This window comes from Vulpes vulpes, chromosome 6, assembly GCF_048418805.1.
Source record: "Vulpes vulpes isolate BD-2025 chromosome 6, VulVul3, whole genome shotgun sequence".
In the NCBI taxonomy this organism is placed as follows: Eukaryota; Metazoa; Chordata; class Mammalia; order Carnivora; family Canidae; genus Vulpes; species Vulpes vulpes.
Window position 1 is genome coordinate 19,466,028 of NC_132785.1, and position 8,310 is coordinate 19,474,337.

At 37.2% G+C, this 8,310-nt stretch overlaps 1 pseudogene; it reads right to left on the reverse strand.

The window, feature by feature from the left end:
• Window positions 1–2,414: 2,414 nt before the first annotated feature.
• Window positions 2,415–8,055, reverse strand: LOC112933479 (nuclear transcription factor Y subunit alpha pseudogene; annotated as a pseudogene).
• Between the last annotated feature and the right edge of the window lie 255 nt (window positions 8,056–8,310).

Consider the following 8,310-nt stretch of genomic DNA (forward strand, 5'->3'; position numbering starts at 1 on the left):
ACTCCATTACTTATGATTAATTACTTCTTCCATTTTTTTATAAATTGACTGCTTTTACGCATTCAAAAATTTCTGAGTTTCTCATTATCTTTTGAGGGAAACTCAGGCAGTGGACGCATTTTCCTTCTTATTTCTGACACCCTGTTCTGCTATAGCTTATCCAGATCCATACCTCCCATTCTGAGAAACTGCCTGCTCGAAGAATTACAGAAGGAAAACAGGAAGAAGTCTCTTCTGCTACTGAATTTCTACATCTATCTTACAGTTTCTATCTCATCTACTTCCACTTTCCAGCACTGGGACAGCCTTAGTTAAGTATCATTAGCATTTTAATATGATTCTATTTCATCCTCTGTCTTGCTGTGGAGATTGTCCTTATGTTACCACAGATTCTTTCACATGATAAAGCCATGTTCTAGTCCCCCCGGCTTTTTGGCTACTAATATTCAAAACCAATGTTGTACCCCAAAGTAGTTCTAACACCATAGTTTTTAAAAGTCAGTTTTTTCTTTGCTGTGGGCTTAGAATATATATTCAGACTTCATTTGACTCTTTCTTAAGCCATGTTTTCCAACCTTTTGATTAAAATCTACCTCAAAAAGTGTTCTGGCTGCTTGAATAGTCAAGAAAGAAAATAGAAAGGACTTCTCAGGTCATATAACTAAATCATATTATTTAATTTGCCATTTATTTTTTCCACCATCCAGACCAGGAAATAAAAACACACAAATTAAAACAGATTACGTTAATTGGAAATGAACACTATCAAAACAAGTATCTCGTTAAAGCAAAAAAGGGCTGAAATTCAATCCTCATTGCAGAGATTACCTTTAGATTGGAGGAAGGATCCATATGGAGGAAGATCCATTTTCTTCCAAAGAAAATGAGGGCTACAGATAGCTTTTATTTTTTATTTCATTTTTTTACAGACATCTTTAATATCTGTATTTATGATAATGTTTCCCAGACCTCTCCACCCTGTTGAATATCTATATATTCACCTGCCAAATATTTCCTGGGCATTTCCAACATATATATCACAAATGTCTCAACTCAACATTTCCAAAATGGAAGAAAGATTGCCTTCCCTAACTTTCAACTCATTATCCTTTTGCAATGCTAGTTTTTCATTATCTACCCCACCTCTGTTAATTATTCTTGACCCAAAAATTGTTCAAGTATTTCTAATCTCAAAATAAACACAAAAACACCCACCATCAGTTACTCTATAATCAGCATTATATAAAGCTTTATTCTTCTTTTATATCCAAACACCTTGAAATAATTTTCTCCTCTTGCTGCCTCACAATCTGTTCATTCCTCAACTTTTATTCCTTAACTAAATTCTCACCTCTACTCTCATCTATTCAGTTAAATTACATAATTTAATAAATCTAATGGATACTTTTCAAACTCAGTTTTCTCAATCTCTGTATAGCACTCTACACTACTGAAGACTCCTTTTTTTGCATTTCAGTCAAATTTTTAAAAATTTGAAACTATTGTTTTCAATATTTATCTTTTTCTGTATATTGTTTTAGGGTTTTCCACAGGATACTGTAATTAACTGGGAGTGGAGAGGCTAATCATATGATTTTCATATATCCTAAGACAAAGGCCATGTTTAGGTCTTTACCCTCTTTGTGATTGGGAACTATTGAAAGGTTTTTAATTGACTAGTATCTTTTTAATTCTGTGGTTCAGAAATACCATTTTGATGTAGCTGAGACTAATTTATTGTAAATTTCAAAAGATTGATGATGACCAACTGGGAGACAACTGAAAGAGTCCAACTGGAGATGACAAAAGTCTTGAACAATTTAGTGTCAGTGAAGACCAAAATAAATGTTGAATAAATTAATTGTTACACACTTAAAATAATGGGCATAATATAAATAAAGAACTCTAAAATGGCTTTTATTTTTCTGATCTGAACATTTTAATGAAGTGGTTCTCAACTGGGAGCTATTTTTGCCCTCTCCCCACCTGGTAACATTGGCAATATCTTGTTGATTGTTATAGCTGGGGGGAGATGCTACTAGCATCTAGAGTAGAAGTCAGATATGCTGGCCTCTGCATTCTACAATGCACTGGATAGCCTCCAGCAACAAAGAATTTTCTGGAACAAAATGTCAATGGTGTTGAGATTAAGAAACCCCAGTTTAGTCAAAGTAGGTGAGAAAGGTTTGGGGGGAAATTTTTTGGTTATGGCTTAATTTGAGATTACTGGTGGACATTTGATATTGGTTATATGAATAGACCTGGAACTCAAAAGAGAATTTGTGTCTGAGGATATAGATTTGGAAGCTGATAGCATATAGATTATAGAAGATTTCAATGAGATTAATCCATGATAAAATGTAAGCAAACCCACCAACTAGTTTGTCATTGCACACAAGTGTTCTAAGAATGTGTTAGAAAAGTGCCAAGATATTGACCATTTCAGCCTTCATGGTGGATGAGTTGGGCTTAAGGCTGTTGTAGCTGCTGACCCTGTTATCTTTAGGGTTAAGCAATTTTCTTAACTTAATGGCTAGGAAAATATTTATTCTATTTTCTATATATTTCACAAAATGAAAAATTTTGGTAGACACTGGCAGCAGAAAAGAATGAAAGGCAAGAGGATTAAGACTGGAATTTCATGGATATATCAGGGGGAGGAAAGGGGAAGATAATTAGAAGATCAGTTGTGGAAGCAAAGAAAGAATATTTAAAAAGAAAAATTAAAACCTGTAAGATGCTTGTAAGTGCCAATTAGGAGAAGATATTGTATAGTAACTGACCTTAAGAAGGATAGAAATTTGCATGACCCTGAAGCGTATGGTTCTAATGATGCTAAATGTCAAGTGGAATGCCTATTTTACCATATTTATATTTACACATAGGAGAAGAGGCTTTCTCCCCACACTACTGGAAAGCGGAAGTTAGAGTGCAAATAAATACCCTACCTTCTTTCTACTTCTCCTTTGTGGTTATTTTCTAGGAGAGGAAGTTTTTTACTGGATTGGTAAGATTTATGAGACTTGGGTTCACTGGACCACATCTAACATTACCAACATTTGACATCGGTCCTAGAAACTGGAAATAAACCATTTTCTCTCTCTTCACCTGCTAATTAACAGATGAGGTAAGAGTTTTTATCATATTATTGCTATTGTTTGTTTTATTTATGTGTTTTTTAAAGCAGATATCGAGACTGTAATCATCTTGTATTACTGAAATTTTATGTCCATGAAAGAGCAACTTCTCATGCCCCTCCCCCAGCACATGGTAGCCACCATTCTACTTTCTAATTCTCTATATATGACTATTTTCTATACCTCCTGTAAGTGGTATCATGCAAGTGCCAGTATCTGGCATATAGCAAAATCTCCTTTTTCAATGCTAAATAATATTTCATTGGTCCATACATAGACCACATTTTCATTTTCTATTCATCTGTCAATGACATTTAGGTCATTTCTATATCTTAGCTATTGTAAATAATGCTGCAGTGAACATGGGAGTGTATGTATCTCTTCAAGATGCTGATTTCATCTCCTTTGGATATATATCACAAAATGGGACATTGGATCATATGGTAGTTAAATTTTTAATTTTGAGGCAACTCCATGCTGTTTTCATAGGCTAAACCAATTTACAATCCCATCAGCAGTTTAAAAGTGTTATCTTTCCTCCACGGGTTTGCCAATACCTGTTATTTCTTAAACTTTTTTAAGTTTATGTATTTGTTTATTTATTTATCTCTACACTAAGCATTGCAAATATCCACAGTGAAAGAGTCCTTAGTATATTCCCTTTTTCTTGGGTTATTATGGATAGAAGTGAAGAAAAAATGATCTGAGTGGGAGAGAATTGAAAATAAGAAGGAACTCTTAATGAGATCATAGTAGTAAGAGTTAGAAAGAGTTAGGAGTTATAAGGGTTTGGAAGACATAGGAAAAAAGAGTGTATGGTCAGAATATTGAAAGTTATGATTTCAGAAATACAAATATGGAACTACAATAACCAGTAGCCACAATATTACAAGTATATATTATTTATATAGTGAAAACATCACTATATAGAGAAATCAGATCAAAAGTCACATATATTTACTTTTACCAAATATTTCAATATTTTAACAGTGTCACTTTTTTCATGTGTATATGAGCAAGTAGTTTCATATTTTTATTTCATAAGAAAAAAATTATTAAGTCTTAAGTTGATATTCTTTAAAGTGTATTTCACAGAAAAAGTTGGTTCCACTAGATGTTGGAAACAAATAAATTGATTTTATATAAAATAATGTTGGCAAGTGCTGCACACTCTACCTCCTTAGATCTTCACTAAACTTAAAAACACTGGAGGGTCTGATAAGTCTAGCAGTATAGAAATATCTTTAGTTTTCAAATTTATATTACCATAATGATCACAGGACCCCTTCTGCCAGACATTAACAATTCTTTTTTTTTAAAGATTGTATTTATTTATTCATGAGAGACACAGAGAGAGATGCAGAGACATAGGAAGAGGGAGGAGAAGCAGGCTCCATGCAGAGAGCCTGATGTGGGACTCAATCTCGGGACTCCAGGATCATGCCCTAAACCAAAGGCAGACACACCCAGGCATCACAGACATTAACAATTCTTAACACACTCTGAACTATTGTTTCTCAAAGCACTCTTTGAGAATCATTATTTTAAGCTAAACAATATATGTATGTATGTGTGCATATACATATGTAATGTATGTATGCATTTAAACCTCAGAGAATTTATTATTTCCACGTAATATTGAGTTTCTGTGTCTGGAAGCCATCCATGAATGCAATATGTCCATTCAGTTAGTCAGAATGGGCTACCCAACCAGAAGGACAGATGCTGTTTAACCCAATTCCTGTGGGAAATGAGTGGGCTATGGCTTCCATGATTATAGTTTAGATTGAGAAGGTTTTCTGCCACTGAGTTGGGTGGCCTGCTTCCCCAGTCAACATAAGTGCTCATGTAGTACTGCTGGGCTGGCATGGGTCCCTTGATTCATCCTAATCTGAGAAATGTCAATGTTATCCACAGCCTGAGATAGGTCTGGACTGAAAGGGTGAGACAAAAGCTTGCCATTTCAATTTGCCAGACTTTGCTGCAATTACAACACCAAGACTCTTAATAAAAACTAAGTGGTCTCTGTACGAAAGGGCAGAATGAGATTGTGAGTATCTCTTTGAAAGAGTTGATTAATATTCTAAAACAGTGGGAAACAGTGGCAAGGAATACAACCTTGATCATGTGCATCACATGGCCAACAGTTGGATGATCTGTACCATTGCTTTTGTTTTTATTTTTTTTGTTTTGTTTTGTTTTTTTGTTTTTGTTTTTTTTATTTGGTATAGTTCCTACACCTGGGCAACAGTGCTTTTCCTTTGGAGAGAATAATCGTCCTGCCCCTTTTCACTACACTGCTCTGCGATGGCATGTCTCATGCAGGTACTTCCTTCTTTCCTTTGGAATGTCCCTTTCACCTTTAGTTTATCCCAGGTTTGCCTCCTCTTACAAAGATGCTGGTGCTGTTTGGCATTCAAATAAAGAGGCTCTTCTTCAACCATCTCCATCCCAGGTAGAGGGATTCCTTGGATAAGGCACAGAGCCACTTCCAGGTACCATCATTAATTACTGTCCCTCCTGAATTGATCACATAGCCTGCCACTGGTAGAGTTATAATGGCAGACCCTTGCCCACTTCTGGTTTGTTGGTATTGGCCTCTGTCTGAACAGTCCGTACTTCTGCCAAACTGGCTGCTGAGATGGTGGTCATGCCTTGCTAGAGAGTGATGCCATCTGCATCAACTGGCTGATAGAAGATGGTCTGCCCTTCAACAGTCTGTGCTACTTGCTGCTCCTGGACAGTGATCTGCAGCCGTGTTTGTTTCTGGCTGGCACTGCAAGCTGCCTGCGGCTGCTGAATGATAATCTGCTGAGTGGGGTGCTGTTGGCCCTGCACCTGCAACATTTCTCCTCTTTTTCTTCCTCAGAGCTGGATCTATTTCCACAGATCCAACAAAATCTGCTACAGATTCTGTTTCCCAGATACAGGTTTTTGCGTGATGATGTGACCCAGTCCACAAAGGACACCTGGGGCCATGATAGGGTGGCCAGTTGATGTGATTAACAGGCTAGTGATTAACACTGGCCTGTACCACTAATGGATGCCCTGGACCTGCTGTTGAATCTGACAATCTGCTTTGTCAAAATATATTGCTATTTGCTTCACTCTGCCCCATGGTCCAACCAAGTTAGAATCCCATTCACAAGGAACTTCACTCTAGAGGTCCTAGAAGACTGTGAAGTACCCTGCAGAGTACAGGGGAATTTGAGGCAGGCAAGACCATTCTGCACCTGGAAACTCATCTGGACCTTCAGGTGAGGGACAAGGGAATGCATCTCCACTTTGCACTACCATTCTAAAAGGATCAATACCCCCAACATGCCTGATCCAGGGGTGACGTCCCTGCATGGGACTGGCCTCAGCAAGCTCTGGACTGGAATGCCCAGAGGCACTTACAGGCTCTGGGCCAGGGCCACCAGCTTCTCTGCATAGCTGGAGAGGCTCAGCTCAAATCCAGCAGTTTCTTCTTCATTCAATACATATCATAGGTGTATTCATATGCACACTGGACTATATTAGTTTCTGATGGAGATACAAAGATATTTAGGCAAGGATTATTCATAAAACCATCTATAGCACAGTAGGATAAGTGAGAAAAGCACAGGAAACTCCAATGAAAAGACAAACTATGAGATAAAAGAGAAGTAGAAATTTCTGGGAATATTTGCAGACTAACACCCCTGTCTGAAAATCAGAGAATAGAGTACTGAGTGGTATTTGAGCATGATCTTTAATGTAAAAAATATTTTGACCAAAAATGTTGGGAATGTATGGGAAACAGGGTAAATGTCTTGCAAAAAGTGGAGGAATACAATTTGACAGTAACATAAATATATAAAGAAGGTGAGCTGAATTATTGCTGTATTCTCTTTCAAGTTTTGCTTCTTTCATTTTACTTCTCTGCTGCTCTATTTGTCTAATGTGGGCTTCTCATTGAGACCCTTGAAATTAGCACTTCCCAGGTATTTGGCCTGGCACATTCATCCCTACAGCTGACATCCACAGCCATGGCTTCGTGAAAATCAGAAAGGCTGACAATGTCCATGCTAAACCAGTCTCCTAAATTCAGGCCATTTCACCAAATGCCTCCTAGATAGCTCCCAATGCATGCCCCACAATAACCCTAAGAACATTACGTCCATCATTTCCTCACAAATCTATGTTGCCCTGAGTCTTCTAACTTAATCTGCAGCAATAAAATCCTTGAGAAAAACAATAAGGAGGAATCCTTAGGCAACAATAATAATCATATGATGTCACGTCTCTAGACAATTTAGAATATCCCTCAGAAATTTTCCACCCAGAGGAAATGAGAGAGTGATAGCAATCTACTCTGAAGATAGTTATACGGGCAAAGGAATCTCCCTGAAATGCACCTCTGTTGAAGTGGAAGAAAAGAGCAGAACAGATTTTGAACTTCAAGGCGACACATGCAAGACTAGCTGCATAATTTGCAGGGCTCAGTGAAAGATGAAAAGTGGATTCCTTTATTTAAAAATTAGTAGGAATTAACAAGTCAGCAACAGTAGAGTATGAAACTTGAGTGTGGGGTCCTTCTGAGTGCCGGTGCTGGGCGACTGCACAGCCCATACACCCTGAAGCCATGCCTGTGTGCAAGCCCTAATCAATCAAAATTGGTGAGTTATACAGTACTTGAGGTTCACAGTAAAGGATGATAAGGTTATATTAAAAATAGGAAAGTATTCAATAGAGAAATTTTAAAGAAAAGTAAGAGAGAAAAGTGAGCTCTAAATGAGAAAAATATGTGACATCCAAATTTTCACTATTCTGTGCATCCTCTATTCAGCTCAACCCTGTAATTAATTACCACAGACATAGTACGAGATACTTTGTAAATATTCACACCAATTAAGGACTTGTGCTTTTACTTTATTAACTCACCACCATTCCGCATTCAAACGTTCCTCACAAGTATGTTTGACATCTATTCATGTATTGTGCGATCAAGAACTCTCATTGTGTCCACAGGTATTTGTCTCCACCTGCACGTGCTTCTTTTAAAGAGAATATTCATGTGGCTTCTGTGAAGCCTTGTTTTCCATTCTGACATCTTATCTGCAACTTCCTTCCTGATAACCTCAGAAAAAAGCTTATTATTTCCGTTCATATTCTATTCTGCTCTCATTGAATGCCTTCCATTATGCCTCAG